Source organism: Zonotrichia albicollis, chromosome Z (assembly GCF_047830755.1).
Source record: "Zonotrichia albicollis isolate bZonAlb1 chromosome Z, bZonAlb1.hap1, whole genome shotgun sequence".
Lineage (NCBI taxonomy): Eukaryota > Metazoa > Chordata > Aves > Passeriformes > Passerellidae > Zonotrichia > Zonotrichia albicollis.
In genome coordinates this window covers 25,137,530-25,160,483 of record NC_133860.1, presented here as the reverse complement: position 1 = coordinate 25,160,483, position 22,954 = coordinate 25,137,530, and the positions used below count along the sequence as shown (strand labels likewise).

General features: G+C 41.8%; 1 long non-coding RNA gene across 2 annotated transcripts in view; it reads right to left on the bottom strand.

Moving 5' to 3' along the window:
* The window catches only part of LOC141727121 (uncharacterized), a 33,393-nt gene that overhangs the window by 4,190 nt on the left and 6,249 nt on the right, over window positions 1–22,954 (bottom strand). Inside the window, exon 3 of one of the 2 annotated variants that reach the window (XR_012578176.1) lies at window positions 5,361–5,553. The exons of the other annotated variant lie outside the window; for it this stretch is intronic. This is a non-coding gene — a long non-coding RNA (uncharacterized LOC141727121). Of the gene's footprint in view, window positions 1–5,360; window positions 5,554–22,954 lie in introns of those variants that run through there. 2 annotated transcript variants of the gene reach the window in all.

Genomic DNA, 22,954 nt, shown 5'->3' with positions numbered 1-22,954 from the left:
TTCCAGTGCTGGCCAATCACCAGTGCATTCACTTCATGCTGTGAGGTAGGATTAGGAGAAAGGCAAAGCAGGATCAGAACTTTAAAAGGGTATAAAGAAAAATTTATTAACAGTAACTAAAGAGTAATAAGAATCAGAACAAAACCTTCAGAATACTTCTCCTCCCTCCACAACCTTTTTTTTCCTACTGACAATATAAAGAAACAAAACCTAAAATTTCAGTCAGTTTACCACCTCTAGAATAGTTCTTTTTCAGTTCACTTAGGGAGAGAAGTCCTTCTTGTTAATGTTATGGAGACTTCTCCACAAGAAAAAAACAATGCTCTCATGACTCTTAATTTCCTCATGAATAGCAGCTCCCAGGGGAAATCTGCAATCGTGAAGTCCCTCCCATTTTCTACAAGCTTTTCCCACAGCTGTGTTTATGCGCCATGTCAACTTATGGGGTACTGTTTTAAAGATGAATTGTTCAAAAGCAAAAGTTCTCATTATCTATCTCTAAAATCATCTTCATTTCTGGGAAGAGAGATCTCATTTTTTTTCTCTTGGGGGCTCAGGACTACTCTTTTCTCGTTCTCTGTTCAAACTTCTCATAAGATCACAACTACTTTAACATCTGTTTACTTAGGCATGGAGGCCTTTGCTTGATATCAAACTGAACCCTTCCTCTCCCCATGGCTTTCATGTGCTACAAGGAAACAGAGTCTTTTTTCCACAGCTCTACAAGAGGATTTTGGCCCCAAGATCAAGGCATCTCCTCATCCCTCCCATCTGGACTTGACTTCTTCGCTGACCTCGGTGTCTTCATGTTGCTCCCCTACATGCTTACATCTCAGTAATTTCTCTCATTTGAGGGAGGATTGAAGCATTGAAAGTGTTAATATCTCACCCAGGGCCTGCAGATGATCACTTGGTGTTTGTGGCAGGAACAGTGGCTGGCGCTGTGTAAGAATCGGTGGCATGGCTAAGTCTTTGGTTTTCTCTTGATTTAATTCTTTCTACAGGGTTACTCTGCACAGGCTACAGGGCTACCTCTGGTCTCAGCCACATGATCTCAGCCATGCTGGGGCAGGGGACCTTGTGGCAAGATGTTAACAGCCGCAGCCCAACCCTGCTTTGCCCAGGGCCTCTGCAGCCTCCCCACTCCCTCTCTGCCTGGCAGCTGCTGGGGCCTGGCCTGGCTGGGACAGGGCTTGGCGGGTTCCCTGGAGAGGGGCCCGATCCTGTGCCAGAGTCTGCCTGGCCTGGCCCAGCCCCATGCCAGCCTTGTTACCTGTTCCAGGCTAAAAGGAAAAGAGAGCTTTCTCAAGATTTTTCATCTTTAACATGTGTTTTTCACAGAGACGTGGTTCCACAGACTGTCAATTACACAGAAACTTTTACATCACTTCCATAAATGCCTTCCATGCAAAACCACCAAATTGCTGTAGTCACTGGTCTGTGTTAGGGGAATATTTGAAATCTTTAACACATTTTGGCAGTGAAACTTGCTCAAAGAAAATACTCCTGTGCCCAAACTAAAAACAGGATCTATACCCTGTAATGCAGAAACAGCTATAAATCATAGCAGTTCACTTTTTTCCTATTAGCTCTGCAAGTAACACCAGCAGAGACAATACTAGCAAACCAACTGAGCCATAGCAGTGGAACTTGATGTATTGCTGGTACTGCAGTCACACACCATGTGCATTTCCTTCCCCAAGCCTGAGTCAGATCCAGCTATTCCTGAACCCTGATCAAAGACACAGCTGTAAGGTGGTTATTTGAGACAACCTTCTTGAATAAAGCCAAAGGGTCAGAGGTTAGGTTGTTTTAGTAACAAGAAATTGTCAGGATAAGGCCAGTTATTTTCCAGCCTAGCTATATTTTGAACCTTGTTCTACAGAAGAATATTAAATGCTTATCACTTATACAGAGAGTACCATAACAGTTGCAACTAGAAACTGGCTGAGAGAGAAATCAGGGATTTGATCAGAAAGTGAGACAGACAACTTATGACAGAAGTGAGAACAAAGAAATACTGCCAGCTGGGTTTTTGCAGCATTTTATGTACTCAGTGCATACAATTTGACAAACAACCTGTGGATTTTCTCAGTTCAGTTGAAGAGAGAACAGAGACAATTTCTCCCAGGCTGAGTCTGGGAATCTCAGATGAAAGAATTCAAACAATTATTATCCCTCTTTCTTTAACCATTGTTTGTAGTTATGGCTCTTCACATATTGCTATTCATAGCCACCAATAATGTGAGATGTTTCTACTTTGAGATCAATCTGGTCCCATGAGACTATAAAACTTGCTGCTTGTTGCTAATAAAGAATTCTTCTTGAGCCTTCTGATCCACCTGGAGACTGGAGTCTTTCTTTCTGTCCCTGACTCAACAGCATCAACAAAACCATAAATAACAACAACAAAAGAAATCCATTAACTGGTATTCATAGTGGTATTCTACTGGAAATCCTTAATTACTGGTATTAAGGCATCAAGGTATTGATGCCTTAAGTTTTAACTTTCATATTTTTCAGAGTCTGTACCCCTTTAGTGCGTAACTCTGAAATTCATATTAAGTGTTAATAAGTTCTCTTCACAGGGTGGTTAGACAAAACAATCCTTTTCCAGCTTGAGAACCAAGAATAACCATTAAAGCCCCAAGCCCAAAATCATAAACAGCAAATTGAAGAAAGCAAACCAGGAGGATGGGACTTTAGAACCTGAAGCTGTAATTGGACAATTAACCCCAGTATTAAAACTTATTAAAGTGTCATCATGACTAGTTATTCATCTTGTTACCATCTTAGGTCCATCTTGGGCAAAGCCCAGGCCAGTCTCTTTTGCAGCTCAAGATGTATCCTTCTAGGGCTTTTAATAAATACCTACTTTATTCCTTTAGTTCTGCCTAGTCTCTGTTCTATGTGAGCATCTCAAGGCATCATGATGAAATACTTAAAAAAAATACTTTCTATACAAACTATTTTTATCTATTGGAATGATGTTACATGTATAAAGGCTTTGAAATTAAATCTTGTAGTATTTATTTGATAATTTTATGATAGGACCAAAATGATCTTTCTTTAAGGTCCAAAGACCTTGTTGTTTGTTATAATTTTAGTGATTTTTTAAATTGGACTAGGTGAGGAAGTATATATCATGTAAATAAAGAAAAAGAGAGGGTTTAGACATTGAAGCTATGTTCGAGCAAATCAAATGCCTGTAGCAGGATGACAATGAGTCATTAATGGTCTTTAGAAACTTCTACTTTTCTATGCAATCTTGCTCTTAGGAGGAGTGAACTTCTGAAACAAAACTCTTAAGTGTCCCCTTTTATCATGTTTTAGTTCACACTGTGAATGGCAAGATGAAAACTTGTGCCCACATGTATGATCCCACAGGACACGTATTCTGGAAATTCACCTGTTGGGCTCCAGCTACTGATGGTCATTAAGTCATTAGAACCACAGTGGAACCTGGGGTAAACCCCTGAAAGGCATGTAGGATGGCAGTGGTATCTCAGCATTAATTTTTTTTCCTGTACAAAAGTCCTCCAACTTGCTAAGGTGAGCACAACCTTAAAGCAGATCATCTCCTTAAGCAGAAAATAATAACAAACTACCTACACTCTATGACTGAGATGCTGACTCTTCTGAAGCGGAATATATTATCCAGGAAACCTTTTTCCTGCATCAGGAGGGTCAGTTGGACAGCTACAGATAATACCATGCAACAGGGTTTTAAAAGCTATGTTAAATGTCTAACATGAGAGAAATGCGAACAATGTAAACAGTCAATGAAGCATAATTGATGCGCATACTTTTTAGTTATGTCAATCTTTGTTTTTATGCAGAGCACACATAAAGAGTACCAATATCTCTTAGTCTGGGTACAGAAAAGTTGTTTTGTTTTTGTTTGGTGTTGTTTGGTTTGGTTTGTTTGTTTCTTGTTTTTTTTTTTTTGCTTTTGCACCAAGGTTTTTTGAAACAATATTTATTCTTAGACAGTACTTGCTTTTCTGAAAAAGAAGAGGCTTTGGAAATGAAAAGGAAATATATAAGCCAGACGGTCAGATGCCTGAACATCAGAACAAAATTTGCATGGCTGCAAAAGCACATGAAACAGTTTAAAACCCTGTTCAAAGAGGTCTGACATGGGTGTGGGGTCTCTCCACAGGGTTCAGATTCACCTCTCTTGCCTGGTTTGTTCAGTTAGCTCTGCTGGGAGATTGCAAAATGCAAGGAGGAAGCCCGGAACAGTCATCTGAAGGAACGTGACAGGAAGAGGTTCAAGATATGGTGTTTAGGTTCTTTCTTGTGTCAATTCATAACACAAGAAGGGAAGTTGCTTGATAACGAAAGAGGAGCTAGAAATGTTTTTCTTTCCTTCATTATGAAAAGTGGCAGTTGTTTGTTTTCTTGCCTATTTAATGCTCAGAAACAAATCCTTGCTATATCAGGCAATAAGACCCAAGTATCTCTTTTCTTTTTCAGAAAATGACTGAAAAAATATCCAGGACTTTTCATTCTCCTAGGTTTTTCAATGCCCCAAACAAAATGGGAACTTGGCATGAGTTCAGACTTCAATGCATGCCACTGTTTTCATATCCATAATGCCCAATAAGAGTCTCTGTTACATTCAGATTCAGCAAGGAAAGGCAGAGTGAAAGTGGGAGCAGAGAGGAACTTGTGGGCTTTAATTTTCCTGTGCTGAAGAAGAAATACCAAAAGGAAATGGTGCAGCTGTTTAGAAAAGCTTACAAGGAGGTTTTGCTAGAATTGTTAATGGAGAAAGCCCAGGCATAATTATCTGACTTCAGACGGGAGTTCAAGACTTCAAGTGAAAAACCTCTGAGATTATCTGAAGGTAGATGTGACTGCAGTCTTTCCTCGCAGGGGTTTTGTTTGGCTGTTAAATTCCTCATTTGCTGGCTTAGCTGTTGTGGGGCACATTTATGTTGCTTGACTTATCTAGCCATAATTGGCAACATCAGTGGGTAAGGGAAGACCTGTGAATCCACTAAATATCTCTAAGGCCTTTGGTATGCTCCCCTACAACATTCTTATGTCTAAGGTGGTGGAAACATACGGGTTTGGTATGGAATGAAAGTGTCTTGGTTTAAACGACAGGTATTTGTTGAGGAAGGCAGGAACTTCCCTTGGAATGAAAAATACTACCCCCTTTCCTCTGAATTATTACAACTTTGAAATTAAGGGGCTTTTAGGCAAAGATATGGGGAAAGGAAAAACAGTTCTTTACTAGTATGTATACAGATAACAAGGGAAACAAACAACAGCAGCATCAGCAAAAAAAACCCCACAAACTCAGTAAGAGCCTTCTCTCAGCTGCTGGGACATTCACCTTTCATGTAGTTACGGTCACAGCCAGCAACTGGCTCCCAGGCGGGCAGGACGAGTGCGATGATTCCCCCACCGCTCCAGGGGGCGCTGTGGCACGAGCTCAGCAATGTCTCCCTTATGTGGTAATGGCGGCTAGGCTGGATGGCAAAATGGGCTGCAGCAGGAACCTTAGAGCGGTGGCTGGGACGGCAGTGGCAGGCATGCCCCCTGCAGTGGCAAACAAAATATAACAGAAAACTCCACAGTCTTAGCAGGAGCTGGAGGTCAGCTGGACATGGGGTGCTAGGTTAGAGTGCAGTGAAAAAGCCTGAGGCAGCAGCACAAAGCAGTAGTGCTGAGCAGTGGCAGCCAGGATTCTCTGTAGTGACTGCCACAAAATCCCAGGGAGATGAACTCTTCAGGAAGGGGGAGGGGCTTGGGGTCCTGGGTTTTCCCCTGAATCACCCAAAGAGATGGTGAGTGTCCTCTCCAGCAAGATTGGGTGTTAATAAGGTCCCGGTGCAATGGCTGCTCTTACGGGCAACAGGTCACACAGTAAGGAAGAAGCTGTACAGGGCTGGGCCCTACAGTGACAGTGGATTCTCCCTGTGGTAAGCAATAGTTTGACTGTCCTCCTCTGAAGCCAAGGGCCAGGGAGCGAGAGAGGAGTCCAGACCAGCCCATCACACCCTGTCACTGGTGTGGAGACAGGCAGGTGATAAGAACACACTGAGTCCATGCAGCAACAACAAAGTTTATTGTTTGGCGTCTCCTTTTACAGGGACTTCGAATTTCCTGCACTTACACAGGTTGGGATCTTACCACCACCCAGCTCATTGGCCAATGATATGGCTGCGTTCTTGACCAAATTTCAATGGGATTGGCTGGGGTCCCCCGTTTGACTTTGAATCTGACCTATCATTACCAGACCCAGGGACTTGTTTACTCCTCAGACAAGCTAGACTGGATGAGTTGTGTCTGTTAAGGCTACTTTATCTGTGCAGTTTACAGACCAGATTTAGCTGCCACAGCTCTCAAGCAAAAAGCTTGTAGTATCTCTGCTCCTCTGGAGAGAAAACTCTTCAGGTAAAAGAGAAGCCTGCTGCACCCTTCCCCCTCTTCCTCCTCCCAACCACATCTTTTGGCCTCATAACTATTGGTAGTTATTGTCTCAGCAACAAATGGGACAAAATTCCATGAGAGAAAGAAAAAAAGGAAAAAATCCTAACCTCCAACAGAGAACTAGGTGAGACACAGGCTAGACAACCTTGTCCAAAGAATTACTGTCAATGGTTCAATTAAAAATGGAAAGTAGTAATGAATGATGTCCCACAAGACTCAGTATTAGGAACATGCTATTTAATATCTTCATCAGTAGCATAGACAAAGGGATCATCAGCAGATGACACCAAGCTGACTCGTGATGTTGACACTCCTGAAAGATGGGATGCCATTGAGAGGGATCTGGACAGCTTGAGAAGTGGTGTTGTACAAAGTGGCCCATGGGAATCCCATGAATTTTAAGGTGAGATGCTGGGTTCTGCACCTGTCTTGTGGCAATTCCTGGTGCCAACACAGGCTGGGGCTGAAGAGACCAAGAGAAGCCCTGCCCAGAGGGACCTGGGATTGCTGTGGGTGAGCGGCTGGACATGAGCCAGCCCAGAAAGCCAAGTGTGTCTTGGACTGCACGCAAAGCCCTGAGGTCAGCAGGGGAGGGAGGGGTTTCTGCCCCTCTGCCCTGCTCTGGTGAGACCTCACCTGCAGTGCTGCCTCCAGCCTTGGGGTCCCAGTACAGGAAAGATATGGACTTGTTGCAGAGTGGGTTCAGAGGGGAACCACAAAAATGGTCAGAGGGAAGAGACAGCTCTCCTGTGAAGACAGACAGAGACAGCTGTGATTGATCAGCTTAGAGGAGACTTGGGGCAGATTTTACTGTACCCTTCCAATAATTAAAGTGGGCTTATAAGAAAGATGGAAGCATACTTTTTTCCAAGGCCTGTAGTAAGAGTACAATGATTTTAAATTAAAACAGGTTACACTTAGATTTGATTTAAGGAAGAATTTTTTTACAAGGAGGATGGTGGGACATTGTGCAGCAGTGCGGCTCCAGAAGAGCTGTCCTCCTCGGACGTCCGGCTAGCTGGCCAGCACCGCTAACAGCACGGGGGCACTACCCCAATCGCAGTGCTTCGGGGCAGCGCCTACAGCGATCGCCCTGCATTACAGCAGCAAGCAATGCCTTGTGCAGGATGTGGCCGTGTCTGGGCTGCAGCCAGTGGAAAGGAAGAGGGTGGACTCCAACTGCAGTTAATCCAGGGTTAATGAATCCCGGGGGAACAGGTGAAGACAAGGAGGGTGGGACTACAGTGGTTTATAAAGGGTGAAGGATATAAGGAAGGACCCTGTCCTTGGACCAATAGGGACACAGAGGGGAAGTGGGGTCCAGAGGACTGACGTGAGGAAGAGACCAATAGGAAACACTTAGAGGGGCCCCGGCTCCCCAGCCAATCACTCACCGCCCTGGGTAGAAGGTTCCAGAAAAATGTGGGAACGGAGAGTGACAGGCAGGGAACTGAGGAGGGGTTTAAGAAAAATACATTTGATCGCTAAGACAACAGGGGAGGAGTTGGGGTAACTGACAGTAACCGGGAAGGGAGGGAGAACCAGGGCAGAACCCTTGCAGAACAGGGGGAAGCGGAACAGTCCAACTTAACACAACACAACGACATTGGAACAAATTTCCCTTGGGACAAGTTTCTCCAGGAAGTTGTTGATGTCACAACACTGGAGGTGTTCAAGTTCAGGTGTGGATGAAGCAACCTGATCTAGTGAAATATGTCCTTGCCCATGGCAGGTCAATGAACAAGATGAACTATCAAGTGTCCTCCAGCCCAAAGTGCTCTGTGATTCTATTACTGTATCTTCATATGCACAGATAAGGTCTGTATCTAGGACCAGGTGCAATCTCTCCTGATAGCAAAGAATTTAAAACCTGGAAGGTATCTGAAATGGACTAAATATAGGCTCACTCTGCTAAATAAATACAGAAAAAGTCCACAAAACACTTTTTTTTTCTTTCTCCATTTTAACCTAAGTCCTCTCTCATGAGTCACTAACTTAACAATGCTTACACTTATCCAAAGACCAAGTATTTACATGTTTTGATGTCCCCAAAAACTTTCTAGACAGATGACCAAGTCCAGTAATGCAACCTTTCCAAGGAATCGTATTTTCTTGAGCACTGTCCACCTCTTGAAGCGTATTAGCTTTATCTGCAGTTTTGGAAGTCTAATAGGACATAAAAGAAAAGCTATAATAAAATGCAAATCATTCAGGCACTCCTATGGTCTTTTTTGTTAGCTGAATAACTGCTGAGAATTTATATGATATTTTAATAACTTAAGTGCTATGATATGAATGTATTTCTAGCTAATGCTGAACCGAGATAACTTAATACGTACCTGTCCATAATTGTTTTCAACATTAAGGTAAAATTGAACTCTTTATTCTGATAGTATTCTCATTCGTTACACCAATTCTGTGCTTTATTAATTTATAAGCTGGTGTCATAATTATTTTTAATTCTTTGTACCTATAATTAATTCTTGGTATTATATTATTCATAATTCTTTGTATTATATTATTATTTAATTCTTTGTACCTATACAAGCTATATTTTAAATATCAGATTTTGTCTCTTCAATTAATGAGTAATAAAAACATGCTTAATTAGACTGTGTGACTATTAGCATTTACAACAGCATCTGGAAGCCATAGTGCATTTAAAATGAAATTGGTTTTTGACAGTTTTGTATGGTCCTGGGTAACTGTTCTTGAAGAACTTCTCAATAATGCTTAATTATACTAGCTAAATATGTAATTTATAAGATTTCATTTAATGAAGTGTCACAAATCACCTTTTCCTATTAAATGCAAGAATCAATTTCAAAAGGCCAGGAGGTGGAATCTTTCACATGGCCATGTAGTTTGATGCTGTGGGTGGTTTCACAGAAGCATGTCACATTCTCTAATATAAACAAGTCTAGTATGATCCAGCATTTAAGTGTCCTAGTCATGCAATCAAATAACTAAATGGTGTTCTGTTGTAACAGACTCCTGAGAAGAGATTTTAATTTCTTTGGCCTTTAAACAGATGCTAACTCTTGGTGAATATTTGGAGGATACTTTCTTCTATCTTCCAGTCATCACCAAAAAACAACACCTTTCTGTGCACTAAAGGTACAGTGTCCCTCTAAATCATAAATGTCCCTCTAAATCACTTTTTTAGTTGGACAACATGCTGTTACTAGTTCCTCACTTGTCTGCTAAAAAGATTTACAATAGCTTTACTGAGGAGGTGAACTGAGGAAAGATGTGAAATAGATAGGAAACATCCATAAGGTTTCATTTTGTCTCTTTCTCTAAACCTCTGTTTCCCAAGAATGTGAATGTCGGACTAGCTATTTAAGTTTGCAACAGAATTTTTTTCTCCATCTGTATGGGTATTGAAATGAAGAGTTGCCCAATATACAATTTAACTAGGGAAATGGCTAAAAGACCTAGCAAAAGTAATTTTTGATAATTAATTAATTATAAGGCAATTGTGTTTAACCAACTTTATTTAGAAAATTAAAGAACTATATACATGGCTTTATGAAAAATTAATAATGCTGGTATTATGATTTATGAAGTAAAGACATGAGATGCTTGTCTGATGAGCACATCCACACAGATATAATAATGGGATTTGCTTAGAAAGAAGTTGAGTACACATTGATTCAAGATTGATTCAAAGACGATTCAGTGAAAACATTCCTGATACAGCCCACCATAGCCCCCACTAGCTCACCGGAAGTGTGCCAGGAGTGGGGAACAGCTAGGGACTGGGTTCTGCCCACAGCTGAGTCTGAAATGCCAGTTGCTCTATGGTGCAGAATCAGCAATGTGAGGGACTGGACAAAGGAGAAAGGAGGAGGCTCTCTGTTCTGAGGTTCCACAGGGATATGTTTATTCCAGGTAAAGGGGACAGGACAAAAGAGCCCCAAGCCCCTCAGTGCACAAGATTAAATACTATCACAAAGCAGGGCGTGGATACAAAAACCCAAACAACAGGAAAACTTTAAGGGGGGGAAGCAAGGGGATTACATCAGTAACCTGGAACTAATCAGGGTAGGGGGAGGAGAGGGAAAAGTCACATTGGCCAATGGGGTGTCCCCTAGATTAGGGGATTTCCAAGTGGATGTTTCAGTTGGGGATTGGCCCGGGGAGAGAGTGGCAGGGAAGGGGGAAGGTTCTGGAAAAAGGGGCCGTGTTGCCTTGAAAGGCAGGGAAGGAGCTGCAACAAAGCGAGGGGAATGGCTCGAAGAGCAGTTTTGAGGGAGAGTACAACCTGTGAATAAACCAGCTTTGGGGATGTAGTAAATAGGTATGATTTGTGCTGATAAAATTGAAACAGTATTCAATATTGATACAGTAATCAATATTTTGAAAGAATAAAACAGTTAAAAGTTGTAATGTTAGGAAAGAAAGGGAGAGGAGGGGCTCCACCCCCCCCCCCTTCCCCCACCGGCAGATGTGCAAGGACAGGAGGAAAAAGCCAGAGATAACAGTTACTAAAAATTAACAGAAAAAAAAGGAAAATCTGGTTGGGTCCCATGAAAATGCCAGCTATAAGAGATTTATTGCTTTGATGCTAAAATGTAGTAATATGTTAGTTTTGGCTTATATTGTACTGGCTTGGTGCACATGTGTAACCCAAAGGTGAATTAAAGGACAAAGAGAAAAAGGAGAACCTTCATCAGTGATGACCCCCAAAGACTTGTGTGACCACCAAAACAAGTGGTGGAGCATGCACAGTAAAGGTGGTGATGAGGGCGGAGGTAGAAGTGTGATGAATCGAAAATGGCAGGAGATGATTGATACATGGCATATAAGGGGGCAGTCTTCACTTGGCAAGCTTGTACGTGAGGTGGCAAAGGTCCAAGAGCCCTGCACTCCGTACCCTGTGGTTATCTTTTTCTTATGCGCTATTATTTGAACCAAATTATCCCTTATTTTTAATCAAATTATATTGTCAATATATATTTTCTAAACTATTCAATTAAAATTGCTGCTATCTCAAATATTGGTTGTGTTTTTTTTATGATGGGATAATTGGGCAAACATAACAGGGACAACATAGGGGAACAATAGAACAAACCCTTTAACAAAATAAAATATGAACTGCAACAATTCCTGCAAAGGCTTTGCTGGGAAGTATATAAGTGATCCCACAGAAGTGAATTACCTGGCAGAAGTTCTTTAGTTTTATCTACCATCTATTTCCTTATCACTGCTCATGTATTTCAAAGCAGTCAAAACCAGTGGCAGCGGGATTTGAAGAAGGCAACTTTTGCACATATTTCTCTGAAATGTTTCACTCTAACTCTCCCAAGCTCCCCAGAGCTGAATGATTGAGCTCTTCTTGTGGAACAATACAAGTAATGTGTTTCCAGTGCTCTGCATAACAGAGATTAATTTAGTAATTAAAATACTTTCTGTGCATTTATAAAATCAGTCACCTTTGAGCCACGTGCACCTTGTTTGCCAGCATGTTGATTAAAGTCAAATGCACTAACGCCAGGTGCATTTTGCATTTCAAAGACCTTTTGTGTGACTTGGTATAGGCCTCATATTTTGTGCAGTATCAAGCTCTTAACGTGGTCATCACATTTCAAACTAATAAAATCTTTTTTTCTGAAAAGTTTCTTTCCTGGGAATAGCTGAAAGGTGAATTTGTACAGTCAGTATGGATTGGAAGTAGGAATGAGTGGATGCTATAGTTTCCAGTTTTTATAGAGACAGAAACTCAAACATTCAAGTAGTATTTTGCTTTTCCAATTCTTTTGCACAGTAAATGGGGATATTTTGATTTTAATGCATTCTAAACTGTCCTAAAGATTTCCTTTTTCCTTTTTTCTTTTCTTTTCACCTGACTGCATTGTATACTGCTGAAGTGTTATGAAATAACTCTGCTTCTGTATCATACTTACCTTTACACTGACTTTGTTAACAGCTCAATGATTCACTGGCTAATGACTGGTTTACAAAACTACAGACAAGAAGGGTGTCAAAGAATTAGGCAGCCTGATTCATCAAAGGTACCTAAATCAAGGGTATAAGTTTACTCTGTAAATATTTTATAAGATTCATTATCCTGACTTTAAAATATAATAATAAAGTATTTATGAATACTCTCCAGATAAACATCGCTTAATCTACACCTTGAAACACGTGCAGAAGCCAAGTGCATTTTCTACCTGCTCCAGAGGAGCACAGGCGTTTCATTGCAAATGCTGATAAATGCTAATATATATAACAAACAATAGGTTTGTAGACTGAGAACATGTAGTTATATGTTATGTCAAAAAGAGATTAATCAGAAAGTAAGTGGAATTTTGGTTTGGGAGTTTGTGATTGTTTGGTTTTTTGTTGGTTTTGTTTGGTTTTGATTTTTTGTTGTGTTTTGCTTTGTTTTGTTGGTTTGTTTGAATTGGTTGGGGTTTTTTTCTGATTTTTTAGCTGGGATTAAAGGTTATGCAGAAAAAAAAACTTGATGAACTGCAGTCACAAAGAGATAATTTAAATGCCTCTTCAGACCTTGTACTCTGGTTCGTGGTCTGAATATTAGTATCCACTAAGCCTTTTTCATGTTGTCTGGTGTAAGTAGCTGCCTGGGCTTCAAGGAGAGCTAAGTGTGACATCTTACACTGTCTGAAAGGTACAAGTCTGGGACCCTGCTAGAACTGTACTGTCTGTTCTGACTTATTGACAGTGCAGTGATATCCCATACAGTGATGCATTGTCTCATATAGAATTGACCCTTTTGTGTTTATTTCAAGGACCTCTGACCCATAGCTTGCAGCCATGTGGCGGATCATCCACACATCAGGTGCCCTGGCTCTCATTCTGTGCTTTTAGCTCTGTCTGAGTTGTGGCAAGTATTTTGCTCACCTCATTTCTTTCCAACCAAGTGTTCAAGACTGAGCAGAACCTGAGAACTTCTGTTTACTTATTTGAAGCTAAGCCTAGAATAAATATTCTCACTGAAATCAGAAAGTTTGTGTCACAACTGAAGGATGCTCAAATATATATATCACAGTCAGGCTTGCTGTGATCCCTAGTCCAGCTTGGCTGAGGGGAGCCTGGCATAAAATAGAGGAATGGGTGTGATGAGCTTGCCTAAAAATAAAGATCTTAATAATAAAATAACAAATGCAGACACCATACAGTCTGAGTAACATTCAAATGCCCGGGGGTGTGGTGAGCATAACAAGATATAGGGGTATTCTGAGGGTAAGGGTCCAATCAGAAGCATGAACTCGAAACATGACCTTATATGTGACAGGCTCCAAACCGACTGAGAGCAAGAACCAGAAACATGACTTAACACAGAATAGTTCCATTAACATCCCACCTATTGCTGGCTGGGGGCTATGTACAAATCACTAAAGGGACGGAGCTGCTGTTTTATTTTTCAGCATCAGTCTCATTACATGATTATGACAATGGGAAGATGCCAGCAGTTCACATTTCAGGCAGACCAAGAACTTAATGTTACAACTTAGTTTTTTGACCAATCACACAAAGCAAAAACATATTGACAGCAGTTCTATCCAATCACTATAAGCACACATACCTTTGGTTAAAACAATGCTTGCTTATTTCGAATACAATACTTGTAAGCCTTAAATCACAACGCACAGATCTCTATTATTAAGCTTCAACCTACTTAATGTCTTGCTAGATAAACTTTTCTGTAGCTTAGGGAGTTGTTCTAGACAAGCATTAAAACACAGATCATTGTTCTATTTGTCCTTGCTTTTCTACTTTTTAAGTAAATTTTCCACTGACCTATCTCATGGCTGCTGCTTAGCTCTAATCAGAGTTCTACTGTCTCTGAAGGCTGCCTTTTGCAGCTTCCCAAAACCCTCTGATTTTGTGGATTCTCACACCCACCGACATACTAATTCCCATGAGTACACTCTTCTCACCATGACCTGACTAGATATCTCCCTTTCAATGCCCTGCTTCCCATGGTCTTAGGTTGATGCCTCCTGCATATGCTACCGAGGCTAAACCCCTATTTATCCCAGCTAGCTGCATTCCCACATATATGTAAGTTTTTGGTTGGTTTTTCCTGAATAGGTGTCACTAAAATCAGGTTTTGCAAAACTTTATTTTGTCACAGCAGCAATATTTCATTCTTTCACTATCACCACGATGTAAGAGCTGTGCCAGCAAAATCCCTTTTTGTATATTTTATGTAACTTCATAATTTGGCTTCATAAAATGATAATATATATCAGAGTTTTAAATATTTGATCTCTTTTTGCTTAGTATTTCCCTAAGTGATCTGTATTGGAATATGAATTCCAATATTACCAGTTAGATTGTGCCTGGGGCAGTCTGACCCTCGCTGTAGGCCGAAGGCGGCATCTGTGATGTATCGCCCCAGAGACACCTTTAGCTTGCTGGTGATTGCAGCTGGGCACTAAATAAGTCCAGGCTCGTTAGGAACTCCGTTTACCTCAAGAAGAAGGCTTCAGACAATGGTGAAGAGAAAAAGGAGAGGATTCTGCTGGAGGGTTATATCCAGAGCTTTATTCCATGGTTACAGGGGTCCGAATCTTGGGAACTGCTCCAAAAGAATGGCCACTGCATGGCCTGCTTCACCTTTTAAGCTCAGGGGGAGGGGAGGGGACAGGAGAGCCACCAACCAGGTGGGGGGGGGGCGGGGTCTCAAGGGACGAGGGACACCTAGACAGGCCAATGACCTCTGGGCCTGAGGGGCATCCTTTGAATTTGACCAACCACACGACGCCTTGTTGGAATGCTAAGCATGATTGACAGGACTCACCCAGCAAGGGGCGAGGGGGAAGGGGAAGAGAGGTATTGCCACACCTGGGAGGTGACCTGGAAGTCTAAAACAGGACATTACAACACACCGCAACAGATCTGGAAATTGGGATCAAGTGTAACCTTATAAAGTTTGCCAGTGATATGAAACTGAGTGGCGAAGTGGGCACATCGTCAGGGAGAGCCACCCTGCAAAAAGACCTGGATAGGCTGAAAGAGTAGGGTAATCAGCTAAGTCTGAAGTATTGCATCTGGAAAAATATAAGCTAGGAGTGCAGAACAGGCTGGGATCTGCCTGTCTGTGGAAAGGACCTGATGGGAAGCAAGCTCATATATGTGATGCAGGTAAGGAAGCCAATGTGAGGCTGGGCTGCATCAACAAGGGCAAGACTGCACAGACAGAAAAGTTATCTTTCTAATTTACCCAGCCATAGGTGGAATACTGTGCTCAGTTCTTATGCTCACTATACAAAAATATGTGGACAGGCTGGAAAAGGTCCAAGGAAGGGCCACAGAGATGATCAAAAGGATGGGCTGAGAAGAGAGCTGGGTTGAGCTGGGGTAAGTCAAGAGATTGAGAGAACTAGGTTTGCTTACATTTGAATAAAAAGGCTTAGGGGAGGCCATGTTTCAGTATTTAAAACATAACTGCAAAGACAAAGGAAACTCTGTTTTTGTGAGGAGTCACATCGGAAAGGCAAAGGATAATAAGTGCAAATTAATGTTAGGGAAATTTCAATTAGACATAAGAGGGACACTTTTCACAATGAGAACAGTCAGATATTGTATCTCCCCTGAGAAGTGACTTATTACCTGAACACTGGAAAATTTTAAGATTTTTAAGAGGAGTGCTGAATCAGATGATTCTTGAGGTCCCCTTCCAGCCTAGCATTCTATACTTCTATACTTCTATGATTGATATCACCAGGAATATTTCAGCTTCCTTCCCTTAACATTGAGATAGGGAAAAACAAAGCCAAGTGCTTATATTATAGAAGTTCTGTGTCCTCTGTATGCATGCTTGTAAAACTATGAAGACAAATTCTAATTCCGTGATAGTAGACATATAGATAGAAATAATGTTTTCTGCTTTCAGTTTTCAGGAGCTTTTTATTTTGTTTTTTCTTATAAAGGAATAGAGAGAATTCAGAGAAGGAAAAGATTCATAGTATTACATAGAAGTCTTTATTACTGAATTTAACAAGCCTCAGAATTTTATAGGAGGAGGTGTTTCCTCTCATTTATCCTAGCAGCTGGTATTAAAAAAGTAGATAGTTCTCAGTAGTGAAGACACTTCTTTGTGATGACTAACAGCTGACCTGGAAGCCTCACAGTCGTAAGTAATCCTGACCATAACTCTACCAGCATACACTGTTAAAGGAAAGAAGTAAACATCTCTTTGAAGAAGGCACTGAGGACCTGAGAGATTCAAATTCAAACAACAGACGCCAGCCAATCCCTGGATCATGAACACAGGCAGTTATTGGCCAGTAAGCTGGGTGGTAGCCAAATTTTAGCCAACTGAGATCAATCACGTGGTTCTTTGAAAATCCTATAAAAAGGAGCTGTACTCAATAAAATTTGCTATTGCTGTATGAACTTTGGATTGTCAAGTCATGTCCATCTCAACTGTGACACTTCTTTACTGTGTAGGCTTTCTTTTTTCTTCTCTGTAATACAGACATGAATGTCAGATACCAATTTTGGATAACAATATTTCGTATGTATTTTTTAGCAGCAGCAGCAGCATCCTGACAGATAACTGTCAGTCTTGGTGGCAGTGCCAGACTTTTTCTTGGTGTAAATTAGTGGTCTGAATTATGCTCTTACCCAGTATTGTTCAATGATGAGTATTTTTCTTTCAGCTACCATGTTTCCCTTTGTGCTACAACTTTCACAGCCTGATCTGCAGTATGGAAAAAGCCAGGAATCGCTAGAACTTTATGGCCATCCTGACCTTGTATAAAAGCATTTAATCCCTATCACTTTATTATCATATGTTTCTGAATTTCTCTCCCATTCTTTCCAAATCTCACCTGCAAAAAAAAGTGGGTTTTGCTGTTCAAATTATTTCAATGCTTTATCCCAATTTTTTTTTCATAAGTCAGTTCTCAAAAAAGCAAGAAAATAATTTGGTATGGAGCTTGTGTGAAAAAAATGCTGTGAAATATTTCCATATATTTTGAAACCTTCAGTCTGATTTTTTTCCATTCCACCTCACTAGATACTTTCATTTTGCATCAGATTTCATGTTATTTAAATCACTTTACACCTACTTATTAATATATGAGATACCACTTGCTGACCCATATTAATCAAGGAAGAGTTTTTGGACCTGATAACTTCTTTTACTCTGAGAATTAATACATAAATAATCTTGGAAAGTAAGCAAACATTGACCTTACTAACCTTTGAAAGTGAGAACAGTTAGAAATCCCACACAGGCCTGGGATCAAAGTGAGTATTTAACAATCACTCGATCGTAAGCCTGTAGAAGAGATATTCTGTCCTGTTCTTGAGCCAGCAAAGGCAGCAAAGAAGATAAAGGAAAGCCCCATATCTCTCCTGAGGAGGACACCAAGGTTGTCACCATGGAGACGTGATGAAGGAGAGAAAGTTAAGAGATACAGACTCTAGCTGGCTCACAGAATGACGTGGCTCCCTGAATGATGTGGCTCCCTGGTCACCCACTGAGAACTTTGTTTCTTTCCTATAACCAGTGGGCAGTGAATGTGTATGTTAAGTGAATGTAAAGATCTTGAAAAAGTGTAAAAGCAACATGTTGCTGTAATAAATCTCTCTTGCACCCTTCTGATAGAGTAGTGGTACTTTGTGCTGTGTCGTGCTCTCTAACGACATCTGGTGGCCGTCCGCCGTGATTGCAACTGGACTGTAAAAAGAAAAAATTCGAAGGGTACCCTAAAAATGAGTGAAGGCAGCAAGGACATTGCGGAGGTCTGGACCTCATTCAGACATCTGATTTGAGATGAGCGATTGAGGAAAATAATGGGAAATAATTTATCAAACGAGGAAAAGACTGTTTTGTCCACGTGGAAAACTTTACTGAAAAGGAAAAAATGTTCAAACTTTTGATTATGCTCTCTGTAGTTTACTGATATGGTGTAAATCACAGGACTTTGAAGCTGATGCCGACACTGCCTTCAGTGTCCGGGCATGGAAAAATGTTGGGAAGAGACTATGGGAAGTGATATCTCAGGGGGATAAGATGGTTGCGCATATCTGGAGACTGTTGTATGAGGCATTGAAGGAATGGAAAGCAGAACAAGATAGAGGGGAGAAACTGGAGGAACAGGAACTAGAGCAAGAAACTGAAGCAGAAGAACAGGAGGAAGGTGAGGCTGAGCCTGTCGATGAATCTCTCACTGAGGAGACTGCTGCAGCTGCTGTCGGGGCTTCCCCCAGGGTTTGCTATTGTGAGAATCAAACGGCAGGCTAAGACTGTTCCTTAGTATTTATCTCCAAAAGACTATGTTAAACCTGTGTATACTTCACCTGCTCAGCAGTTAGTTGAACTGAGTGCTAAACCAAAGTATCTTCCACCTGCACAGCAATTAGCAAAAATGAAGTTACAGAAGAAGCTAAGTGAAAAACAGGCTGGGTCATCGGTCTCTCCCTGGGCCATTTGCTCTCTCCTCTCCCTCTGCTCCGTCGGCTGCTCCCGCCTCACCCTCCCGTGGATCGGCTGTTCCTCCCTTACCCATCCATTTGTCGGTCGCCTGCTCGTCCCCCACCGTCCCGTGGTTCGGCTGCTTCCCACACCCCCCCACTCCCCCTGCTTTCCCTTGAGCCGTCTGCACCGCCGCTGCCTTCCTCCGAGTCGTCTGCCTCCGCTCTATCCCCAGTTGAGCCGTCTGCCCCGCCCCTCACCTGAACTGGTTGAACAAAAGCAATCTTCAACATTGTGTCCTTCCTTGTCTAGTGATAGTTCTGACGATAAACTTCCGGTTATAAGTGCATCTAAAAAGAAGCAGTAATCTGTTTCTGTTAGACCTTGTAGCTGATCCAGGCCTGCTCGTTCTTGGACTTTGCCTCCGTGCCAGGTGGCTGTGACTCCTCGACATCCTTTGCAATTTTGGGAGCATGTGAGAATGAAAGCAGCTGAAGTGAGAGATTGGAATCTGTTAGAGAAAATAGGTCCACCTAAAAGGGTGGAGATGGCTGCTGCTGCTTCTTCTGGTGGGCCTGTGGCTTTTCCTGTTTTCAAAGCTGCTCCTAATTCAGGACAAGAAGACAGCCATCAGGTTTTTGCATGGAGGATTGTACAGGACCTTCAGTCAAAAGTAGATCAGTATGGTATTAACTCTTCACAGGTGATGCATGTGATTTGTGTTCTAAATGCTGATGTATTTGCACCTTATGATATTATTCACCTTGCTACAATTCTGTTTCAGCCAGTGCAGTATGGTGTGTTTCAGGCTACCTGGAAAAAAATGGTTGAAAGAGTAGCTTTGGACAATATGCAGTTACCTCAGCATGATCCACATCATGCTGTGGGAATTGATGCCTTGCTGGGCAATGCACCATTCTCTAACCTGGATTTGCAGGCAAGATGAGAACCCCTGCTTCTTGCACAGGCCCAGCAGCTGGGTATGAGTGCCTTGCTTAAGACAATGGAGATGGCAGCTCCTAAACCAAGGTGTATTACCATCCAGCAAGGGGTGAAGGAACCTTTTTTGCAGTTTGTGGAGAGGGTTGCTGCAGCCCTTGAGAAGCAAGTAGATGATAAGGTTGAGGCAAATTTTGTGCAGACAGCTAGCATGAGAAAATGTGAATGATGATTGTAGGAGAATTATTGATTCTTTACCAGGAGATCCCTTGCTGTCTGATCTTGTAGTTGCTTGCTCAAAGGTTGGTTTGGTTGAACATAAAATGGCTGCTTTGGCAACAGTCATTAAGTGTGAGAGTCTGTCCGAATATTCCCTCATCTGCCTCACGATCGTCCTTGGGAGACCACTGAAGAGAAGACCCCCCCCCCTCCCCATATAGAATATCTGGCTCTGAAGGAGAAAAGTCACATGCCAAAGGCCCTGAGACCTGAAAGCACAGTGTTAAGCTATTGTTTTCACAGGTGTGTTTACTGTATGCTAAGAAGGGGGCATTGTGTCCCGTTTGCAACAATAGCAGCTCTGGAAGCTGTCCCACCTCTCAGCCTGGCTGGACTTCTCCTGAGTTTCAGGTGGTCTCCCACAGAAGACCCTCACCTGTTTTACAACCACCGTGATAGACAGACTGAGATGTAAGAAGCCTTTCCATCAAGGACTGATATATGAAACTCCTAAAAGGCCCCTCTGCTCCTTCCAAGGAGTGGGACTGAAACCCCCAGCCCGGGGGAGGTGTGTGGGGGAGGCAAGCTGACCAAAGCGAGATGTTTGCCTGCAGATTGTGACCACTGAACCAAGAAAACAATGGCTTTCACTTACTGCTGAGAACATAGACGACCTGTTACACCTGTTCCCTATTGTATCTGTTTCCTCCCCCCCCCCAATTTTCAATAATAAAAATCTCTGAGTTAGCTAGAGCTTTGGAGATCTCCCCAGCGTAACAGGAGGATCCTCGACTGGACTGGACCAAAGGACTTCATCTATGCATTGGTAGCTATATCCCCTCTCCCTGTCTCTCTCTCTCTCTCTCTTTTTCTCTATCTTTTTCTCACACTTAATCCCTCTATCGCATTTTTCATTTTTGCTGTGGTTATTTCAATAAAACTGCATTTGTTTTGATTATCACTGCAAACCCCCTTGTACCGTGTTGGTTTTTGCACTCTGAGATCACTCCTACGAACCATCAGGTCATCTGTCCACTAGGATGGATCCTGACATTAAGTCCTTACCCAGATGTTCTGCTTGTGAAGAATCGGGGCATGTGAAGACCCAATGCCCTCAAATTGCTGGATGATGTGCACACTCTAGGGTAATTTGGACCAGTAAAGTACCTTGTTATCGTTGTGGTAACTTTGGCCGTATTGCTAAATTTTATAAGTTAAGATCTTTTTCAGGTGGTTGACAAGTGCAAGGAAACTGGAAGAGGAACGCAAAGGGGTGCGTGGAGACACAAATACCCCAATGACAATCATGAGCTCCTCCAGCACTGCAGAGCTCTCTGTTTGTGACCGATGCACAGGGGCCACAAGAGGCTTGGCAGGGATTGATGTACTGGTAGCTGAAACAGTGACTATTTTGACAAGAGGTGTATGTAAAGTGCCTCTTGATGCTTATGGTCCTGTAGGCCAAGGTTTGAGTGCTTTTCTGATGGGAAGATCTAGTAGTACTATTCAAGGTATTAATGTCCATTTGGTTTTATTGATTCTGATTATGTGGGACAAATTCAGCCTATGGTGTCTGTTAGTGAACTTCCTGTTGTTATTCAAAATGTACTTGTATTGCTCAACTTGTTCCTTTTATGAGTCCTGTTCCAACTGTAGTGGATCAGAGTCATGGCACTGGAGGTTTTGGATCTACAGGACCACCTCAGGTTCTCTGGACTCAAAAGGTGACAGATGAGCGTCCAATAATACAATGTTTGATCACTGCTAAGGAATGTCATCCAGAAACTACAACAATATCAGGTTTCCTTGACACAGGAGCAGATGTAACTATAATTTCACTTGTTGGAGGCTTGTTTGGCCTCCAACGTGGCCCCTCACTCAATCAACCTTTGGAGTTGTTGGGTTAGGTGGGTCAACTGCTAGTGCTTTATCTGCTGTCGTGATCACTGTAACACATCTGGCAGGCCAACAAGCTAACATTAAACCATATGTTACTAATGCTCAGCCTAATTTATGGGGACGTGATTGCTTAACCCAATGGAGTGTTAAAATCACAACAGATTTTTAGTGGGCAGGGCTTTAAACATCCAGTTGTGTCCTTGACATGGCTGACAGATAAGCCTATCTCGATTGATCAGTGGTCCCTGCCTACTGAAAAGCTTGCCCTGTGAGGCTTAGTGAAAGAACAATTACTCGCTGGACATATTGAAAAATCATTTAGCCCATGGAAGACACCAGTGTTTGTAATGAAAAAGAAATCTGGTAAATGGAGACTTTTTCACAATTTGTGACAGATAAATGTTGTGATGGCCACAATGAGTGCTTTACAATCAGGTATCCCAACACCTACAATGATTCCACAAGGATGGGAAATAATTATCATTGGTTTGAAAGATTGCTTTTTAACAATTCCATTGGCTGATCAGGATAAGGAAAAATTTACCTTTATTGTGCCTTCTTTAAATCACGAGGAACTGGGTCAAAGATATCAGTGGATGGTTTTCCCTCAAGGGATGAGAAATTCTCCAAGTATTTGTCAATGGTTTGTGTCACAGGCTTTATCTAAGGTCCGAGGGCAATTTAGCAATTGTTATTGCTATCATTATATGGATGTTATCTTGTTGGTGTCCAAAAATAAACAACAATTGTTGGCTCTCAAACAATGGGCTGTGAAAAATTTAGAAGCCTTTGGTTTGGTTATCGCCCTGGAGAAAGTTCAAAGCCTTGGAGATATTTGGTGTTGATAATCACCAATATACGAAATGTGCCTCAACCTGTAAAATTGGACATTGATATTAAAACTGTTGTTGACATGCAGAAATTGGTTGGTGCAATAGGTTAGCTTAGGCCATACTTGGTGATAACTAATCATCAACTGCAACCTTTGTATGACTTACTTTCTGGGATAACTCCCAGAACCAATGAGAGACAACCAATGAGAGACAT